Below are 22787 nucleotides of genomic sequence, written 5' to 3' on the forward strand. Positions count from 1 at the left end.
AGTCAGGGTCGGCTGGTTATGCTCCTCTACTGACCATCTTCCAATCTTAAGAGTTTAGCACAAGAAATATTATTTCTTTCCTTTCTGGTCGGGGAGATATACAGGTATAGTGGCTTTTCTGTGGGAATCTGTCCAATCCTATAAAGAGAGTTAACATGCAAAAATAAAATTTAGCAGAACTGCAAAAGGATGTTTTTGTTCGATAGCATCCATATTGGCAAACTCAGCACTGGATACAGGAAGGTGGTTTTGGTTTCCTTCCAGAATAGAAGACTCGTTCTTTTGGCAAGACTTTCCACTCTCGTATTTTAGCTGAAGGAGGCTGAGAACTAGAAAACTGTTTCATTTATTGCATTTAATGATAATTAAAGAGGCTCTTGCAGCTTTTCTTGAAAAACGTTAAAAATAAAATTGAGAGATTGAAATTCATACAGGCAAAGCATGTTACTATAGAAAAGTGACTTGCTTCAAGAAGTGCTCATTAGCTCAGAAATTGCCAAGTGTGATTTTTTTTTTTTTTTCACCACTTCATACTCTTTAGAAATCCTGCATATTTTAGCTATCTGGTAGTGGCTAACTTGGCCTGGGGCAGTTGACCCAGACCACACAGTTCCCTTGAGTTACATCAATTGAAACAGCTGGAATGTGTTTTCATATCAGATTGAAGACCTCATTTTCCACTCTTAAATCTTTGTGAACTCTGTTGTAATGAGATGGAATTAACGCATAGTTTTTCCGCCTTGGCACTATTGGCATTTCGGGCCACATAAATTTTTGTTGGGGGACAGCTGTCTTAGGCATCACAGAATGTTCAACAGCAACCTAGACCTTATTCCCTAGGTTCCAGTGACATTCCTCCTCCAGCCCAGTTTTCTTTTTAATAAAAGTTTATGTCAAATTGGTTTCCATATAACACCCAGTGCTTCTCCCCACAAGTGCCCTCCTCCATCACCCCCTTCCTCCCTCTCCCTCCCCCTTCAGCCCTGGGTTTGTTTTCAGTATTCAATAGTCTCACATGGTTTGTGTACCTCTCTCTCCCCAGCTTTCTTTGCCCCTTCCCCTCCCTATGGTCCTCTGTTAGGTTTCTCCTGTTAGACTTATGAGTGCAAACATATGGTATCTGCCCTTCTCTGCCTAATTTTTTTCACTCAGCATGACACCCTCAAGGTCCATCTACTTTGCTACAAATGGCTAGATTTCATTCTTTCTCATTGCCATGTAGTATATATACCACATCTTCTTTATCCATTCATCAGGTGATGGACATTTAGGCTCTTTCCATGATTTGGCTATTATAGAAAGTGCTGCTATGAACATTGGGGTGCATGTGCCCCTATGCATCAGCACTTCTGTATCCCTTGGGTAAATCCCTAGCAGTGCTATTGCTGGGTCATAGGGGAGTTCTATGGATAGTTTTTTGAGGAACCTCCACACTGCTTTCCAGAGCGGCTCTATCAATTTACATTCCCACCAACAGTGTAGGAGGGTACCCGTATCTCCACACCCTTGCCAGCATCTATAGTCTCTTGATTTGTTCATTTTAGCCACTCTGGCCTGAGGTGTGGTTTTGATTTGTATTTCTCTGATGATGAGTGATGTTGAGCATCGTTTCATGTGCCTGTTGGCCATCTAGATGTCCTCTTTGGAAAAGTGTCTGTTCAGATCTTCTACCCATTTTTTCACTGGGTTATTTGTTTTTTGGATGTGGAGTTTGGTGAGTTCCTTGTAGATTTTGGACACTAGCCCTTTATCTGATATGCCATTTGCTGCTATCTTTTCCCATTCTGTTGGTTGCCTGTTAATTTTTTTTAATTGTTTCCTTTGCAGGACAGAAGTTTATCTTGATGAGGTCCCAACAGTTCATTTTTGCTCTTTGCCTTTGGGGATGTGTTGAGGAGGAAATTGCTGCGATTGAGGTCAAGGAGGCTGCTTCCTGCTTTCTCCTCTAGGGTTTTTATGGTTTTCTGTCTCATATTCAGGTGCTTTATCCATTTTGAGTTTATTTTTGTGAATGGTGTAAGAAAGTAGTCTAATTTCATTCTTCTACATATTGTCCAGCCCAGTTTTGACAACCGAAAATGCCTCCTGATATTCCCAGATTTCCTCTGGGTATGTGTCTCTGCTCTCTCCCAGAGAACCAAGGGCGTGTGTTTAACTGAGTTGCAAGTAGCCAATATTTAACTAATTGAATCTGTATTTTTATGGGATTCTCTCTGATAGAAGACAGTTAGAATTTCTAAATATAAATGCTGTAACAGGAGGGTTCCTCTTTAAATACATCTGATTTCCCAATCCCATGTAGCAATCATGTGCAGAGAAGGTCATAGAGAAGGGACCTGAGAAGTCATCTATTTGAATCTCCTTTTGACAAATAAGGAAACTGAGGCTTGGGGAGGTGACTTGCCCAGGTGGAGCAAGGTCATTGACACTTGCAGGGCAAGAGAACTAGTGTTGTCTGTCTGTTTTTTTTTTTTTTTAACATTTATTTATTTTTGAGAGACAGAGGCAGAGCGCAAGTGGAGGGAGGGGCAGAGAGAGGGAGACACAGAATCTGAAGCAGGCTCCAGGCTCTGAGCTGCCAGCACAGTGACCGATGCGAGGCTCGAACTCACGAACCATGAGATCAAGACCTGAGTCGAAGTCGGATGCTTAATGGACTGAGCCACCCCGGTGCTCCAGTAGTGCTGACTTAATGCTCTTTCTTTCTTTCCTTCTTTTTCTTTTCTTTTCTTTTTTTTTTTACATTTATTTATTTTTGAGAGAGGGAGACAGAGTGTGAACAGGGGAGGGACAAAGAGAGAGCGAGACACAGAATCTGGAGCAAGCTCCAGGCTCTGAGCTGTCAGCACAGAGCCTGATGAACTGTGAGATCATGACCTGAGCCGAAGTCGGACGCCCAACGGACTGAGCCACCCAGGCGCCCCTTTCTAATGCTCTTTGAAAGAATGTTTTGACCTAATAATTCTCCTCTGCTATGCAGTTTTATGCCATATAGTTTCTACAGAAACAAGGCCAAAGAGCATTGGAATAATTTTTTAAAGTTTATTTCTTTTGGGAGTGGGGAACAGAGAGAGAGAGAGAGAGAGAGAGAGAGAGAGAGAGAGAGAATCTCAAGCAGGCTTCACACTGTGAATGTGGAGCTTGATGCCTAGTCTCAAACCACAAATTGTGAGATCATGACCTGAGCTGAAATCAAGAGGCAGACGCTGAATAGACTGAGCCACCCATGCACCCCTGGACTATCTCGACACCACTTTTTAAGAGGCTTAGGAAGAAAAGAAACACGGGAAACCAAGGTGCTTTTCATCAGAGGTCTCTTTTGCAGCCACTTTATCTGGATCCAAGAACTGTGGCCACAGGGCTGCAGCTCCCCCCTACCGGGGATTTGAATTCATTTGCCCCATGCAGGTTTTTCTGAGGAAGCAGGGATGTGGTGTGAATTATTAATGCTACTTTTTAGAAAGTGTTTAGCAGACGCTATATTATTATGCATTTGCTGTGCACTTTTAATGCTGTGAGCTTGAGCGTTGTAATGTTCACCTGAAAAAAAGTGGAGTCCAAGACCCAACAGGAAGCCAGGAAGATGACCCTTCAAGAGAAGTAAAGCTAACATCTTACAGGTAAATATATGCTTGGTGCATTCACATTAAGGATAGTAACAAAGAATTGTCGAATTAAGAGATGGAAGGGATGCCTGATGGCATTTGGATCCGGAAGGGCAAATATGTAGCATTCAGATACCACCTCCCTTTCTTGTGCCGTGACAGACCTGATTAACCAGTCATGACACCCTTGATGGACACAGGTTCATTGTGTTTCTCAAGCCAGCACTCCAAGGAAGTCACTACCAACTGACTGGCATTGACAAGGAATCTGTGATTTAAAGACCTTTTTTTTTACCTTAGACATAAGCCTTCTGGGCATCATTTTGTTGTTAAAGATAGTTACCCCAACTCATGCAACGAATCATTTACAGGATTAGGAGCTAGAGTATGATTCTGTGTTTTAATTCCTTGGCTGTTTTTTCCCCCCTTTCTACCAGGCCAGGAGGTTGCACTGGAAATTCTTCCAGGAGAAGATGTATCTTGGGGGGAATAAACATGTCCCAAGTACTGGTCAGGGCAACAGCCTGGAAGAGATGGGTGGTGACAGATCAGACCACCCTTGTGAGGCATCCGAGGATGGGGAATGGCCGTGTCCTAAGGAGCCTGGTGGCCCAGGGTGACTCGGCAGCCCCCCTGCTTTGCCGAACATCGCTAGTGAGATGACTGTTTCCAAACCTATGGGCTGTACTGGGAGTTAGACAAACAGGGTAGTTTCTTGAGGAATGCTCCAACCTTCTCTTTTGATCAATGCGGTTCTTTCTTTGAAAGGGAGAGAAACGTTCTAAGGTTCTGTGTCTAATAGTGAAGGGAGGATCGAGAGGGCTCAGAGGAAGCCACATAACCGGGACCAGAAAGAAGAGGAAGCGAGATTTCTGGTTGTCTGCCAATGCTGCGGGGCCTGCTAGCAGGCTTTCGGGGTCTTTTGTCTTATACCACGGAGCTACTCTGGCACAGGGGTCCTTTGCATGGTCACTCCTGTCTGTTTTGCCATTAGCCGCTCACTCCTTCTCTCTGTTCTGAAAAACATTTCTTGGCCCCATTGCTTTCACTTTGTTTCTGTTGCTTTGTAAGACTAGTTTGCCTTAATCTCTCACAGCTCATACTCATGAATCCTCTCTCCATGTTTCCTTTCACCTCCCTCCTCCACTAACTACCTCATGCTCTCAGAATTTGCTGGTTTAAATTGTGAAGAAGGGGAGGGAATCTGATTGGCCAACCATCCTATAGTTAGAGGTTCTCAAAGTGAGGTCCCCTGACCAGCCGCATCAGCATCATCAGGGAACTCGTTAGCAATGCAGATTCTCACTCCCTTCCCCAGACCCACTGAATCAGGAACTCTGGGGTGGGGGTCCCGTAATCTGTTTTAACAAGCCTCCAGGTGATTCTACTGCACCTTTAAGTTTGAGAACCATAGTCTAACCCCAGGCTTAATGATCGGCTGGTTAGATCCTCAGCTCTGGTCCAGTGAGAAAAAAGTTAGAGCAGAGAACAGCATGGTATAAAAACATGGTTACCTAGGGCTGTCCCTTCCTTGGTGACTAGGGACAGAGCAGGTGCAGAGACTATTTCTGGTATATCTTCTGTCTAATACAACACAGAATTTTGAATCCAAATTTTATGCCTTGATTTTAATTGTATCTCTGCTGCTTGGAAGTTTTCTGACCACGGTCAAGCCATTTTTCTCTCGTAGTCTCACGTTATTCATAGCTAAAACTCAGCGATTCTCAGGCCTGGGAATTTGTCAGGATCAAATTATGATGATAACCTAATATTTAAATATACTTTACAGTTTACAGCACATTTACTCATATAGTCCTCAATTGGCCTCTTGGGTAAATGTATGTAAAAGTACTTACAAACTGCTGTGCACTCTAAAACTGTAGCTCTTGTTATTATATTTCCCTGAAAGCTTGAGGGGAGAGATGCTTCCCGTGGTCCACACCGGCCCACACTTGCAGCGACCAGGAGCTTGTGCCCTGGACCTTGTACTGCAGGATTTGATCTTGTGAATTCCCCGGAAGCCCTTGTTCCACACGCTTGATTGAGGAGGTCTGAATCAAGGCAGTGTACTGTCCCCTGCTGCTTGAATTTATTTAGAACCTGGCTCTCCTTTTATGAAAATTACATTAACAACATGCATTTTTCAGAGGATATCATAGACCTAAAAGTCATAACTCTGAGAACTTATCAAAATTTTAGTTATAGTATGAGTTTTAATCTCTGTAAAGAATCAGTCACTGTCACAGGTCTAATTAGTTGTGCTGAATTGTTTGGGAGGGGGGTTGTGCCTTAATTCTTTCCGCCATCTTCTTCATACTGCCTTGCACACACAAAGTGGTCCGTAACCACTGGCACATCCATGCAGTGGTAGAGTCGGATGTAAGGACGGTCACATTGTGAGCCCCTAGACCTCAATCCATGTCTTGGATTTGTTGCTGAACCCTTAACACAGGAGCTAGTGACCATGGACTGTTCTGACATCACGTGTCCAAGTTAGGATACATACGATTCCAAAGATGCTTCTTGTTTGGGGATTCAAGGTTATCGAATGAAAAGTCACTTCTCCCATCCACTTTGAGCCCTGAGACCCAGTCTTTTCTCTTCCCTCAGCCTCTTGAACCTGTGCCCTATTGTGAACAAGTAACACTAAAGTATCACACTCCCTGCTGAGCGATCTCTCCATCTCTTTGTGTCTCAGCAGCACCTGGTTTCCAGGAGGCCTCTGGCCACCACAGGATTCCTTTGTAGAAGCAGCTTCCTCTTCACTGCCCACTTCAAACTGCGACACTTACCAAAACATGAAAGACTGCTTCAAAGCCCGGCCTGTCCGCCCGAGGCCATTCTCTCTCACACTCGCAGCCACCCCCCTACGCGGGCATTGGTCATGCTCCACTGCCTGCCCTCACGCGGGGACACTTCTAGGAGCTCTCGGTGCCCTGTGCCTTTTCCTACGTGCTCTTCTGTCTTGTGAGGCCCAAATCTAGCACAGTCCCGATCTCAGAGAAAGTGCGGGGTAATTTCTTGTTAGAAGATTTTGAAGGAAAGCACCTTATGAAAACAATGTAGAGTCACACGTGGGAAGGGTTTAAGGGTTCTCCAACCTGGTGCTGCTGCAATCTGACTTCTCAAGCAGCGCCTTGGCCCGTTGGCTTGGGGCTGAGCAAGATGGGTCGTTTTCAGTATCTGAAGATGCCTTCTGACATTCACGTATTTCTCCGAGGAATTTTCCAGACAGATTCTGAAACATAATTATTTTAACATAAAACGTAGACATGAACATCCATTAAAAAGTTCAAAAGTATAAAATGTCCTGTATAATTGGAATGTCTCCATAATTCCAATGACGACGTAGGCTGTTGTTTTCCGATACTTACTGTTTATCCATGACAGCCTGCTATTTATAGAGGTTTTTTTCTTTTTAATCAGTTTTTACTTTTTACCAAATGTCCTTTGGCATCCAATAAGATGATTATGTAATTCCTCTTCCTTGGCCTAATGATGTAATGTATTTTCTTAATAGACTCTCTAATATTAAACCTCTATTACATCCTTGGGATAAATTCTAGTTGGTCATAAAGGAAAAAAATTTATTAAAGTATTGACTCCATTTTACTATAGTTTCTGCTAGGGGATTTGTATCTTAATTTTAAAGAGATTCCATTTTCAACTATAATCCCTCATAAACAAACTTCTTTTCAACTTTTTCAATATTGTTTTGGTTTTAAATCCACGTTCATAGTTTAAAAGTGCTAACTGTACAGAAGGATATAAAATGAAAATGAAAACTTCTTCCATCTCAAATATGCCCTCACTTTACCTCTCACTGTGAAAACAACTCTTTCAGTGGATTTTTCTGGAAATTTTTATGCATGCAAAAGTAAATTGAATGCTGTGTGTAAATTCATTTAATGCGAATTAGGTTTTTCATGTTATATAAGTTGTATGTGGTTATTTTTTAATGAGTGTGTTTTGAAGGTCTTTCTACATTGTCAAAAATAGAATAACAGGTGCAAATATTTTGTTATATAATGCAGGATTATGTATTTAACGAGTCTCTTATGGAGGATCATTTAGGTTGTCCAGGGTTTCATTATTATAAATAAAGCTTTAATACGTATCTTCAGTCACACAGCCCTGTACATCTGTATATCTCATAGGCAACATTAGTACTATTGGAATCACTAATTCTTAATGTTATGATGGGTATCCCCAAGTTACTCTTCAAAAAAGTTATACCAGTTTGCACTTGGAACTGATTTGTTCTTTTTTAAATTTTTTTTAATGTTTTTTTATTTATTTTTGAGAGACAGAGAGAGACAGCATGAGCAGGGGAGGGTCAGAGAGAGAAGGAGATACAGAATCGGAAGCAGGCTCCAGGCTCTGAGCTAGCTGTCAGCACAGAGCCCGATGTGGGGCTCGAACCCATGAACTGTGAGATCATGACCTGAGCTGAAGTCAGATGCTCAACCGGCTGAGCCACCCAGGCACCTCTCTCTTATGATTTTCTGTATATTTTTCTCTAGCTTTATTACAACAATCAGTATATAACATACAAAATGTGTGTTACAGTCAACTGTGTGTGTTAGTTGTAAGGCTTCTTGTTAACAATTGGCTATTAATAATTAAGTGTCAGGGGAGTCAAAAGTTACACATTTACTTTCAATTCTGAGACAGTCAGTTCCACAACCCCCCACCCCGCCACATTATCCAAGGGTTGAAGCTCTTTAGCTTTTAGAAGGCAAAGCATTCCCAGAAAAGTATTAAGGAAGAGCTGGTGGCAGACATGCCCATTGGGTCCCCATGTGGTCGTGCTTTTAATAAACTCTAAGGAAGTGCCCTCAAGTTGCCCTCAATTGCGGCCTCTTTTCTGGCTCCCCAGAGGACAGTGCCACCAGGCGGCCTTTGCCCTGCTAACTTCTGCCCGTTTTCCCATCTCTGTTCACAGGTAGGCTGCTTCTGCTCTTGTGCTCATTGCCCCACCATGCCCTCCCTGCTCAGTTGACATGCTCTGTGTCTCCTCTTTAATCCTAGGCCTTCCCGCAGCTTGCTTTTATGAGCGAGGCGCAGCGTCCTTCTCCCCGCCTGGTGGCATTCACCCAGGCCGAGTGTCGGGCCGGTCCACCTTGGCTGCAAGAACTATGGCCAGGGCGGTTCTAACGCAAGCGAGTCTTCTATCCATTTTTACCCTTAAACTTCTGACTTTGCCCATTTCAGTCCTACCATGCCTCATTTTGGCTCCTGCACTTTGTTTGTGTCAGGCTGGCCGGGCTTCTGGGGCTCCCCGGGAAGCGCATTCAGACCGCCCGGAGAATTACCATCCACGGACTGCTGGGCGGGAGAGGCAGCACGGGCCTCCAGGTTAGACACTCCGGCTTTAAATCTCAGCTCTTTGTGTCACTGGCTGTTCGTGCGACCTACCCCCACGGGCCACGGGAGCCTCAGTCCTCACGCCACCACCATGGAGATAGTTGGGTGACTAAGAGCCTCGACGGCAGCATTGCATTATGAAGGCATGCGCTGTGCCTGCTACACAGAGCATGAGAAGTTCTAGCAAAGTTACCGTTATTGTTACTGTCATTTCCAAATGCCTTTGTCATCTTTTTAGAGCCTCTCAAAATGCATGGGGATGAGAAAACTGAGACCACGCAAGGTTCAATGACTGCCCACATCATTACATACCTTGTCCTCTGAAGTATGAAGTCTTGTAGCTCTTCTGTCAACTTTACGGAGTTTGGTGTTCCCGTGAAAGGTCTAATGGAAGTGAAGTAAGGATTTTTGTGTGTACTTTTCAGTATTCAAATTGACTCCTCAAAGGGGACTACATCACCTTTAGAGTGCTATCTCACGCTGAGATTCCCAGAAAGTAATTAAAAGCTGCTCTGCTAAATAACGTATGCACATTTGATGCAGAAATGTTCTTCTGTTTCCTTCTAGCTTCTCCTTATCATGAACTAGGTCACCATGCTGCTCTATTTCCCCATGGCATCCCTGTACCTTCTCCAGTCGAAACACTGATATTTCCAACATCACTGCCCTCACTGGCTTCTCCTTTGTGACTATTTGTCAAAATTATATGGGTGCCTCTTAATTCAAACCCAGCGCCAGAATAAAAGGTTTCTTATGACCTCAAACTGAGACTAGCTTGGTCTGTATTATGAAGCGTATTTGCACATGATTTACTTAGAATGGTCCATCTAGCTTCAGTAATTTTTCATTGCATTGATTAGGAGTTCTTTTCTTTGTCTCTGGTTTGATTTATTTTCTTCTTATTTTGGTTATGCCCATCTCAAGTTTGGCTCCTCCTAGAAATTCCTGACAGAATGGATTTCAAGAGATGCCTTGCCTTAATCACAGAAGCGTGGGCTTCGGATCTAGCGAGTGTGTGTTGAGATCTTGCCCTGTGACAGGTGGTGAACCAGAGTTCCATTCCCAGAATTTCCTTTTCCCCTATATTAGTACCACAAATGGACATTTTTAGGCTTTCCCCCTCTTTATAGATGAGGGGGCTGTGGGAGAGTGGTATTTGTGTCAACTTTATCCAAAACACAGACCTCACCGTGGTGGAGCAGAGGTGAACTTGGGTCTTTTGAGTCATGAAGAATGCCGCCAGATTCACAGCCAGGATCAGGTCCATGCTGCTGCCTGTCCCTTTCTCCCTATTAAGAGCTTCTTCTTTCTTCCCCTTAACTCTGCTACTCTCTTCCTAGGGCATTTCTAACCTGGGCACTTCCTACCTTATTGTAGATGTACCTCAGACCAGTGTGAGGACTTAGTGATGTGAAAATGAAATGGACACTGCCAGCTGGAGGTAGGGTTGGACTGAGGTCCCAAAACAAGAAGGACATGACCAGGGCACCACCCCTAGCCCTAAGGATGGTGTAAAATTGCAAATGGACCGCTGGGTAAATTAACGTAGGGGGAATGTTCAAAGGGTTAACTAAACAATTCAGACTCAGAAAGCCAGAGTCAAAGCGAAGCTAGGGAACAAGGATGGGGATATTTGGTTAACCACGATAAATCTGCTCAGAACATCTAGAGAGTTTGGGACTCCATTTGAAGTCATTTGAAGAAGTCACATCTTACCACTGAGAGCCGCCTTTGTGAATCTTTGATTCTGCTGGTGGTGAACGGTTTGCTCTATGCAGGAAAGGAAGCCACGGGCTTCGCCTTTGCCAGCTGCCTCACTGAGTCTTTATAGGGACAAAAATAAGCCCTGGTCACTGACCTTTCCTTGTATCATGTACCACATGGAGGCAGAGATGGAAAGAACATGGACATTAGACTCTCACAGAATCAGTTTCTGATTATGTCACTTTCTTACAATGTGACCCTGAAATATTTGCTTATGGATTTTGAGCTCTTTTCCCTTTTCAGCCAAATGAAGATTAACATCTAGCCTAATTCTTGTGAGAATAAGAGCTAACATACTACATGACCATCATATTGACACATATCAACTATAGGTCAATATGGATGAAGAGATAACACACTTTGAAAAACTGGGATAAACAAAGAGGGGTGACTGGTTTAGAGGAAACAAAACTAAGCCATCGCGTCAGTCATAGGAATTGGAGTTGGAATGGGTCAATCAAAGGCACAGAGATCACTTGGGAGGCTGGAGCAGTAAATCCGGTAAGAGATGATGTTGGCCTGGAGTGGGATTGAGGAGAAGTGGAAGGATGTGAGAGAGTCAGATTTGATGGTTGGTAGATAGTAGTGAGTAAGATGGGGAGGGGTCATCCATACGGTCCGGGTTTCTGGAGAGTTCCAGCAGCTAAATGGTGGAGCCATTCACTGTGGTAGATAGTGTAGGAGAAGGGTCAGGAGGGGGCTTCTGGGCATGCGGAGGTAAGGGATGAGGAATGTCCAGTTTGGACATAGTGAATTTGCAGATATGAGCACAGAATGTACAACTAAAGATGGTTTAAAATAGTCTTTTCACAAAGTTGTGAACAGGGCAAAGGGAAGTCACCAGCAGCTAGTGAAGCAATCTAGCACTGACAATAATGGAAAGCCAGTACCACTGTCTATAGGTCTGAGGATCAAAGAGAAGGTGTGGGTCGCAGAAGTTACTTTGCCAATAGGAAAGAGCCATCCAGCCACAAAGACGGCCTTAGGTGCAGTGCTGTTGACTTGTCAGAACATACACTTGCAGGGTGAAAACTGGGGGAGTAAAGACCTCTTTATCCCCATCCTTGGAGTTTCTGCCAGTGACTAATTCAACTCATCTGGATTCAAAAGGTCAGGGATCTAGTTGATGAAGCTCATAGACAGTCTCCTGGAGTCCAGAGCAGAGGGAAGGAAGAGAGAGACTGTATTTGCAGGAACAAATGAAATCTAAACAAAACAGAGTGCCTCCAGGACACCCAAGTAGAAATGCCAGTGGACTATGGCCCGTGTGGGTCTGGAACTCAGAGAACAAAAGCTATGGATGCCCAGGATTTAAAGTGGAAGTGCAATCCATGAAAGTGGTTGCCATCTCCTAGGAGTAGCATGTAAACAGCACAGAGCCGTAAGGACCCTGAGAGTCCATGGTAGAAACTCTTTCCTGAGTCAATCTTCCTTGCCTCCTGGGAAGAATGACTAGGGAACTTCATAGCATCTTGGTCTATTAATTTCTTTTAAAGGCCCTTTTATATTATAAATCAAAGTGCTCGCAAGTCATTGACTTCACAAATTTGGCCGGTCATGATTATTTTTAATGTTTTTTGCTGTACAGTTTTCAAGCTTTCCATTCTTATTACTTCTTTAAATGCATAATCACCACTCCTGGGACCAACATGCTTCCTGCTAATGATGTGTACTTGCTGAATCTGGTTCTTTTTTTCTTTAATAAGATCCCATCATCTAGTTTCCCACTTCAGACCGGCAGGTAAGCAGGCAGGGCATGGTTCCTCATAAGAGAAAATGGAAGTGGAAAACACAGATTTGGGAGAACTAAAACATTATGGGAAATGAACATTTTATAAAAGAGAGAGCACAAACAGAGAAAGGATGAGAAGAAATGAGAGATGAGAGCAATTTTTTTTTTTTTTGAGAGCAATTCTAAAGGCTTGCTGCCAACTTGAATAGGATGCTGGGATCTCAGTGGGAACGTGCAGAGGCAGGAAATCTGCAAAAGAGAAAGGGCTTTTGGAGGTGAGGTCGAAGGAGCTCACCGTGCAAATAATGGAGCCTTTGGAAGTATGCTGGTGGCAGGGAGGGGGGCTAGTGTTACTGCTGTGTTTGAATTTTAGGTCAACAAACTACACTGGAAGTGGGGTCTAGTCTACCCAGGCACAGAAAGATAACAATACCCACGTAAAGAATTAGGGTCCAAGTTAGGGCTTTCAGTGAGGCTCTAGTGACCGAAAGGAAACTGGAAATCAGAGCATGAGCAGAAGGCTAGTTCGTTGAGATTATTGGAAGTCAAATGGTGGAAATTAGAGAGCGAGACCGCTGCCAGGGCACTGGTCCACAATGGGCACACCGGGTAAGTTTCCATTCTGTCCCAGCACCATTGAGGGGATGGTCTGGTCGTGTAAGAGAACCCCATTAGCAAGTGTAAATAATCCACCATCTTCCTACCATCGATTGTAAAATGAGTCATTAGTATGGTAATAAAGGTAAGTGGAGTGCTATGGGGTAGCTACTGCCTATGGCTTGTGGACCCTTGACATCTGAGGATTTAGTTTGGCACAGAGGGGAAGGCTACAGGTGGAAGGGAGGGCATTTGGAAAAGCAGAGTTGTATGTGTGGGATATTGGTGAGGAAAATCAGTCTTCAGAATAAATAGAATTTTATGTCATTTACTGTAGAAGTTAAAATCTCAAAAAACCCCAATCAACATTTAATATAGTTCTTCAATCATTTAGGAATCAAATACCACCACCTTTATCAAACATATGTTATTGGCATCCCTCTCAGTTAGCTTTCTTGGATTTGCTAACCTATGTCTGTATCACTAATGGCTACAGTAATGGAAATTGCAGGGAGCTACAGGGAAGCCCCAGGAGGGGCATAGAGTCCAGGCTGGAGTCAGTGGAGGTTTACCAGGAAAGTGACATCCAAGGTGTATCTGAAAGGTAAGAGGTAGCCCGGGAAAGAGGGTGGAGCAGAGATAGGAAAAGTTTTTTAATTAGAGAGGAAGGTAGATGTTAAACATGGCCTCAATTTACCTCTCTCTGGAAGAATTAGTCCATTGCCAAGTAACTTTGCAGTGTTCCTACCCTCATCTCTGGGTTCGGCCCTGTGACTTGGTTTGGCCAATGATACTTTAGTAGACACAATGCAAGCAGAGGCTTAAATAAGCAATTTTCCATTCCTCCTTGCCCTCTCGCACCTGCCATCATGCCAAGGAGCCTGCCTAGCAGAGGATGCTGGAGGATGCACGCCATGGGGCAGTGTCTAGTTGCTCCAGTTATTCAACAGGGTCAGCCAACAGCCAACATTTGGGGAATCCTTAGATGTGTGACTGAGTCCCACGTAGGTCAGCAGAGCCACCTACAGAAGAAACATGAGTAGTAAACACACATTATTGCACGCCATGAAGTTTTGTGGTTGTTATACATTGTTACTGTGGGAACAGAAAAGACTTGGGGACCAGTTTAGGAATAGGGTACTTAAATCACTGAAAAGAATTCAAACAGTAACTACTCCCATTGTTTATCTTAATATACTGTCTGTCGCCTGCTGTGAAACAGTTCAGAAACTGTTCCCATCGTATGATCAATACCAAATAGAAGAACTGCTGAAGAGTCTTGAGGCAAATTCTGATATGGTCCTATTGACCTTAGTCAAGGAAATTGAAGCCAGCTTGGCAGAGTCTTAGAGCTAAAGAGCTGGAGGTAGTGATGGAGGAAGCTGTCAATGGATTCATTATCTAGTATCTCTGAGTAAAGATTTATAAACAATCAATAGTACCCTCTTTGGTTGCTTCTCCAAAATTAGAATACAGCTTGAGGTTGCTGGGACTGTCACATAGGTCATTTACACGTGGAATCTATTCTAGTCCATTCTGGTGTATATCAGAGACGCTGGAAAGGCTTGTTCAAACAACACGACTGGGCTCCCCGCCCTGAGTTTCTGATTCAGGAGGTCTGGGGAAGGCCCAAGAATGTGCATTTCTGACAAGTTCCCAGGAAATGCTGCTTATTCTGGCTGGACACTGTGCTTTGAGACCCACAACTTCTATGACTGTGGCGGTTAATTTTGTGTGTCAGTTGGCTAGACCATGATACCCAGTTTTTGGTCAAACATTGCTCTAGCTAGATGTTGCTGGGAAATTATTTTTCAGATACGATTAACATTAGAATCAGTAGTAGACTTGGAGCAGATCACCCTCCATAATGTGGGTTCATCCAATCAGTTGGAGATCTTGAGACCGAAGACTAAGGTTTCCAGAAGAAGAATTCTGCCTCAAGACCAAACTAGCCTGTCGGCTTACAGTTTGGACTTAAGGATGCATCATCAACTCTCTCTGTTTTATATGCATATATGTGTATATGTGTATATATATATGTGTGTGTGTGTGTGTGTGTGTGTGTGTATACACACACACACACACATACATACATATACATATTTCCCCCCTTGGAGAATGCTGATTAATACAGTGACACTACACAGTTTCCTTAAAAAAAAAAAAAGGAGAAGGCAGAATATGCTTTTCTCTACTTGTTCACCATTTGGAAACCTCCTCAGGAAGATAGCCCATGTGGGATGAAACTTTCCTGTCTCCAGAGTCCATTTTCTTGTTCTGCGAGCTTCACTGCAGCTGCATGTAAGAACTGTTCCCCACAGATGACATTGTAAAGGGCTGGGCATTATTTTAACCTTATCTGCATTATGAAATTATTCATGAGTCCCAGTGCATAGTTAGCATTTAATAAATATTTTGAATGAATAAATGAATGAATTAATGGTTTCTGTTCCTACTGAAATTTATTAAAGCACCAAAGGGCTATAAAAATAAAGAACTACCAATTAGTCCTAAGACATAGTATAAAGAAAAGCATATTTTTTCACTTTACCAGGCTCACCAGAAACCTCTGAGGACAATAGTCATCAGATAAATAAACCAGCTGTTATAGTGATTACTGGGCTGGTCTCCTGATTTGTGCATGGGCATTTGTTGTCTGACTGTAGGCTTGATCATCCTTTCAACAGGGATTTACTGAGTGCCTACTGTGTACCTGTCACTGTGTCTGATGAGGAATCTATTACTTATCACTCATTATGGCACTTTTTTCAATGTTCATAAGAAATTTTAACAAGCAATAATAAGACAATATATTTTCACACATCTAGGAAATTAGACACATCTTTCTTACATTTGAGAGATTAAAAGAAAATTAAGCAAATGGCACTAGAATTATAAAGAATGAGCAATTCATTAGGCAATGAGAATATTAACTAGAAATTGGGAATCTCTTTCCTATTTTAATATGCACTTGAGCTTAATTGGGTAAGTTTTGAATATGGGATGATGAGTTGAGTTGTTAATACAAATCACACACCTTTTATATACTTAATAAAATCCAAGAGTCTGGGATGCATTTGCATTACAGACAATTTATCTGCAGGAGTCAGTGAGTTGAGTAATAGAAAGGGATAATAGGAAATCAGCAGCTGAGAAACCTATAAAGTAAATTAACGTGTGCCTTACTTTATTAATTTATAACAATAATGTAATGGATAAATCAATGAGGAGTGCTTTGAGAGAAATGGATGGAGGGAAGAGGTCCTCCTTTTTGCAATTTATTGAAATCATTTCCTGTGCAGAGGAAATATTGGCCCAATGTAAAGAACTAGCTTGCTTGTGGCATGGAGAAGAATTGTGCTGTGTAGCAGGATGGGTGGGTGCCCTGTTCTAGTCCTTGGGTCTTAGGAATTTAGAGAGCTCATTTTGACTTCCAAATGCTAGTATTCGCTTTTCTTTGCCTCATGACTTTTTTCCAAAGCCAGCCTCCACTGGAAGAGGCCACCAGGGCTTGGAAAATAACTTATTCCCTGCTTTTCAGCAGCCCTCAACCAATCACTGCTAGGAGCTTGGTGTATAAATACCCCAGCTCCCTCGTTCCTTGGGTGGTCTGCGTCCCAGGTATTGCTTTACACGTTCTCCAGAGTTTCCGTTCAGGGTTAAGTTCCATTTCTCCACAGGGGAAGCTGGCTGGATGGACTGTCTTCTCTTCACTAAGTCATTTCCTCACTTACTTAGTACCACTTCCTGTAACTCCCAAATAAAGGCTTGTATTTGGATCCCTGCTTAGGGTTGGATTCTGGGAAGGCCCAAACTAAGATAGCAACAAAGAATGCTGGCTCTTTGTATCTCTCATTTATCATGGAACCTGGGCAGTGGCCTGATTTTTCAGGTTCTGTATTTCTGACCTGAAAGTACTGCCTACAGAATCCCATTCGCCGGCATCCTGGGTGTCAGAGGTTCTGAGCAGCTGGTTCGGGTGGGACTGGGCTTACTGAGGAGCATTCTGAACAGACGAGGTGTTTTCAGGGCTTCCTTGTGTCCCCTCCCCCTACCAGTTGTGTCCTGTGGCCTTCTCGTCACATCACGCTTGCAGAAGACCAATTGGTGCTTATCAGGCTGGGCTTTCATTTTCCACTGCCGGTCTTCAGTGAAGACAGTCAACATTTATCTCAGGAACATTCAAAGTGAGCATTTTTCTCCCTTTACTCCTGACATAACCAGCTCAATTAGCACTTTGCTCAAGCTACGTAATGCCTATTGTAGATGCTCTGTCTCTGTTCCATTTAGGGAAAGAATGTCCCTTTCCAAAACTCTGTGTGTGTCTCTGGGGGAGGGGAAAGTTGTGCAGTATGAATTTTTCTCTCAGCCATCATCTGCCACCGTCATGCTATAGTCTCCTCAGTGGTCTCCTGCTTCTTCTCTTAAACCACAGGATCTATTTTCCAACGAGTAGCCAGAAGGGTCACTTAAGATAGAAATTCCTTCATGACCTTCCTCCAAAATCCTTCCGATGGCTTTCTTAGGCTCTTCCTATAAAATCAGAACTGTCCTGCCATATTACAAGGTCTCCCTCCCTCATGCCCTTAAGGTCTTTGCTGAGATGTCACCTCTCAGGGAGCCCTTTCCCCACCACTCTTTGAATTTGCAAGGCCAGCCCTCAGACTCCCTATCTCTTTGCTCGGCTCTGTCTGTGTAGCATACATTGCTATGTGATTGACTGCATGTTTGCTTACTTATTTGTGGATTATCTTACTTCATTTCATAGTGCTTCTCTCCTTTAGCAAAATGCATTTGAGATCTATCCTTGTTATGTGTCTCAGTGCTCCATTCCTTTTTGTTGGTGAGTAGAATTCTACTAGGTGGATGCATCTAAGTTTGTTGATCCATTCATCATTTAAGGGAATTCTAGACTGTTTCCACTTTTTGGTAATTATGAATAAAGCTGTTGTACATATCTGTGCACAGGTTTTTGTGTGAATATTTCCCATTTCTCTTGGGTAGATACCTAGGAGTGGGATTACTGGGGCATATCGTAATTGTGTGTTTAATTTTATTAGAATCAGCCAGACACTTTTCCAAAGTGGTTATACCATTTTGCTCTCTCGTCAGCAATGGATCAAAGTTCTGGTTGTCTGAAATCTTTGCTAGTGCTTGGTATTGTAGGCTTAAAAGCTTGGAGTTCCCTTTTATTTTATTTCTTTTTATTATTATTATTATTATTTTTTTTTTTATTTTAGAGAGAGAGAGAGCACAAGCGGGGAACGGGCAGAGACAGAGGGAGGCACAGAATCTGAGCTGTCAGCACAGAGCCTGATGTGGGGCTTCAACTCACACACAGTTGATGAGATCAGGAGCAGAGCTGAAGTTGGACACTTAACCGACTGAGCCACCCAGGTGCCCCATGGAGTGCTCTTTAAAAGAATACCTGAGGGGCATCTGGGTGGCTCAGTCGGTTAAGCATCCGACTTCGGCTCAGGTCATGATCTCACAGTTCGTGGGTTGGAGCCCCGCGTCGGGCTCTGTACTGACAGCTAGCTCAGAGCCTGGAGCCTGCTTCAGATTCTGTATCTCCCTCTCTCTCTGAGCCTACCCTGCTCACTCTGTCTCTCTGTCTCTCTCTCTCTCTCTGTCTCTCTTTCAAAAAATAAATAAAACATTTAAAAACAAAAGACTTGATTGTATTACTTCCTGGTGTTTCCACCTGGTCCTCCAACCAGACTCTAAGCACCCTAAGGGCAGAGGGTATCCTGTTAGTCACTTTATTTGCTTTAATCCTCCCCAGCACCTAGTACTGTACCAAGCTCCATAAATGTCTGCTAATTGGTTTGTTTTTCTAGTTCAGGAAACAATGCTGTGCGAGGCTGGAGAATGATGTTATGGGAACAGTGTGGGGCCAGGCGGCCAGACTGGGGCACCAGTCATTGAAGCTCTCTAGGCCTCAATTTCCTCATTTACATAATTACTCTTTTACCAAAGTTCCTAATTTCTTCTCTATGTGTACCACTCTTATTTTGATTATCATAGCAACAATAGTGGAATTGGACCAATGACATAACTGACCTAAAAAGATATAGTTTCTGCTGAGATTATACATCAGTCTTGGAGACCAACAAATAGGAATAAAACTATGAGCTGGAGACAAACTCTAATTTTCATGTAAAACTTTCGTGTGTTATTTTCCTTTCCCCTGGGCCCTGTCCCTCCCCTCCTTTTCTTCTACGCTTTCCCAGTATTCAAAGGTACGTTCAAGTTCCACCTCACAAGACCTTTCACTGTAACTTTACTTGCTTTTCACTTGTTCTTGTGTTTGTCCTCTTCTGTCCACCAGCTTCAAGACAGAAACAGCACAGATCATTGTTGTATCAGTGCCTGTTATCTAATAGGCCATCGACAAACCTCTGTTAAATGAATTGATGATGTTAATAGATGTGCTCTGAAAAAAGGATTTTGTCGGCATGTAAGTGCTGGAAATACTGCACACTCTACACCCCTACTTGGGGCCTCACCGCCCTGCATACAAGAAACCTGTGTAATTCTGTTGCCCCAAGATTTCGTTATTAACCTCCTCCCCCTTTTTATTTTTCTGGAATCCTCTATTTACTCAATAATCCCACTTCGAAGAAGTCACATTGAAGAGGGTAGGAATGGCAGAGACACAGTTGGGAGAAAAATGGACCATGGCCATCCATGGGAGGGCAAGATGCCAGGGAGAGGAGGGAAACAGATACCAAGGAGCCCACATGGGGGAGATGGGTCCCCATAATATTTGGCTTTGAAAATCAGAGGGGCTGAATTTCATGAGTTCTTACTACCAGCCGGACTTAAAAACTGGAATTTTTCATTTTATTTAATTTTTAATTTTTATTTGTTTTTGAAAGAGACAGAGTATGAACAGGGGAAGGACAGAGAGAGGGAGAGAGAGAGACAGACTCTGAAGTAGGCTCTAGGCTCTGAGCTGTCAGCCCAGAGCCCGATGCAGGGCTTGAACCCACGAGCCATGAGATCATGACCTGAGCTGAAGTCAGATGCTTAATTGACTGAGCCACCCAGGTGCCCCAAAAACTGGAATTTTAAAAATCAGTGGGTTTGGCTCTAGGAGAACCAGAATGGCAAGTGCATCAGTTATGTGGGGCTAAATATATAACCAACAGCCTTAAATACTGTAACTCCACTCAGTTAACGTTTGTGTCTCACTCACAAGAAGTCCAAAGTGAGTTTTTGCCGGAGGCCGGCTCCGGCGGGTCCAGGGCTCCCTGAAGGGGTAGCAGCGGATGAGAAGCAAATGAAGAGACACGCACACAGTTACTTTCTTAATTGGTCCAGCCTGGCATCGTCTTGTCCTATTTCCTTATTATCCCCGTATCTCCTGTATCCTGTATCTCCTTCTTAACTTCTGTATCTCCTTATAACTCCTGTCTAGCCAGGTCTTGGGCCTTTATTTAAAGACTTATGACATCAAAAGGTGGAATTTTTACAAATAATTCTCAGTGATAAAGATGCTTTGAAAAAAGGTGCAGAAACAGGTTTTACAGAGGCATTTCTTCAAAACTATTCTAATTACAATGAGGTAACTTACACATCATAGGATAACAGGATATTCTCAGTGAAAAGCAGATAACATACACATTTGTTTGAACCAGTGGTAAATCTTACAACTAAGAAGAGAGCAGGATGTTTTCAGTGAGAAGCAGATAGCAAACACATTTTATAACAACGATGCTAATATTCAGGCAGAAACAGGACTAGGAGGCATTCTATTTGGCTCACAAGAGGAAGAATACATTTGAGACGGTTAGTAAGTTAACCTTTTGTCATCCTTGTTCTTTGATGTTGAAGGTGTAAGCGCCATAGGCGCCCTAGAAGAGCCGGCTTTTGCATATGAGTTTAAGTTGTAACTACTCTTACCCATCCTCACAGTGGGCACCAAATTAGCATATGTATGCGCAGTAACTAGTGCCTGGCTCTTGTTTGTTTCTATTTCCTAAGTTAGGCTTTCTCCGGGCCAGGGTACACATTATCTTTGTGTTCTTTAACCCCCTTTATTTCCATGTCTTAAGTTTGTGAAGCTCAATAGAAGAGCCTTTGGACAAACATCTGCAGTGCTTTGTTTAACTTCCTCTTTATAGAGGTGGGAATATGCTTCCTCCCAAGAGGTTTCTGGGGAATATGGGTCTGATTTGGAACATTGTGAGGCCTAATCAATAGCAGCAGGCTTAATTTTACATGAGCCATGAGTTTACAGAAGGAGATGCTAGCTCTCGCCCCTGTGGCAGGAGCCGTGCTACGTCTACCATTTCCTTACTGTGACCGTGTCATCCAGCAAGGCCGGTGTGGCTCCCAGCAAGTTTTCTTGACAGGGCAGCTATGTTCCAAGCTGTGACTCAGGTCCTCCACGACATCCTCTGCCTTGAGCACAAAGACAAGAAAAGAGCAGGCAGACCATCTCAGGAGGGTTTAAAATAAACACAACACATTTTACTGCCCAGTTTTGTTTGTTTTTGTTTGTGTGTTTGTTTGTTTTTGATTTTTGGTGCACCTCACAGGTACCTTTATTTATGCCACAAAGGAAACATGCCTCCAAGTGAACAGCAGTGTTGCATGTTCTCACCCAACAGAACTTCCTGAGATTAACAGACCGACGTTCCATCTGATGTGGAAAAGTCCAAGGAAAGCTGGTTAATGACAACCCTGAGCAGGTGCTGGACTCTAAGCTTTCAAAGCTTTACTTCTTTTATCAGCGCTCCTGGTTTTATGAACAATGGTGGCCATCAACCCCATTCCTACCTCAATCTCCTGGGCATACGAGGGCTTCCTGGGGGACCCAGACATTTTTAACAAGGCTTTGAAGCATCTCGGCACAGGAGCCCTGGCCCAGGCTGCCCCAACCTGTACAGCCAAGGACTCGGAAAGATCACCGAGTGGGATGTTGCCTAGTGCATAAATCATTGACCCTGGATGAAAGCTCCGGAACCCCATGTACTTTCTGGTTATATTTAGGTAATTGAAAATCCAGTAGTCAAGATGTCCAGTCTTTTGTAATTAGCGAAGTTGTGAGCATGATCCGAAGTTAATTAGTTTTCACATCTAGAATTGGAGGCTGTGTGTGGTAAGGGAGTTTCACTGGGAGAGTGAATATAGTCACTAAGGCGTCACTATTTCTCATCTCCCCACCTCCTCACCATTCTGTGGACATTTTAGGACAAAAATAAACTTTTGTTATGTTCAGTATATAGCTTGGCGAATGTTCACAAAGTAAAACACAGTGTAAAAACTCATGTGATCTGTAGTCTTCAGGTTTTGTCTATCATGAAATGTCTTATTTCCTTTATTCCCCCTCCTTTTTCTCTCAATATTTTATATATTTCCTTCTACTCTTTCCTTGCTTATGCGGTTTCTGAGAAGTTGGATGCATTTTTATCTTTGCCCCGCTGTAGTTAATGTGTTTTTACTCTCGTTTTCTTTTTTTTTATTTTTTTTTATGTCTTTTATTTATTTTTGAGAGACAGAGAGAGACAGTGCGAGCAGGGGAGGGTCAGAGAGAGAGGGAGACACAGAATGTGAAGCAGGCTCCAGGCTCTGAGCTAGCCATCAGCACAGAGCCCGACGAGGGGCTTGAACCCACGAAACGTGAGATCACGACCTGAGCCGAAGCCGGCGCTTAACCAACTGAGCCACCCAGGCGCCCCTACTCTCGTTTTCTTTAGGCTATTTTTTTTTTC

General features: G+C 43.2%; 1 pseudogene; it reads right to left on the reverse strand.

Moving 5' to 3' along the window:
• Nucleotides 1-21744: 21744 nt before the first annotated feature.
• On the reverse strand, nucleotides 21745-21919 carry LOC115291560 (annotated as a pseudogene).
• Between the last annotated feature and the right edge of the window lie 868 nt (nucleotides 21920-22787).

Source organism: Suricata suricatta, chromosome 5, assembly GCF_006229205.1.
Source record: "Suricata suricatta isolate VVHF042 chromosome 5, meerkat_22Aug2017_6uvM2_HiC, whole genome shotgun sequence".
In the NCBI taxonomy this organism is placed as follows: domain Eukaryota; kingdom Metazoa; phylum Chordata; class Mammalia; order Carnivora; family Herpestidae; genus Suricata; species Suricata suricatta.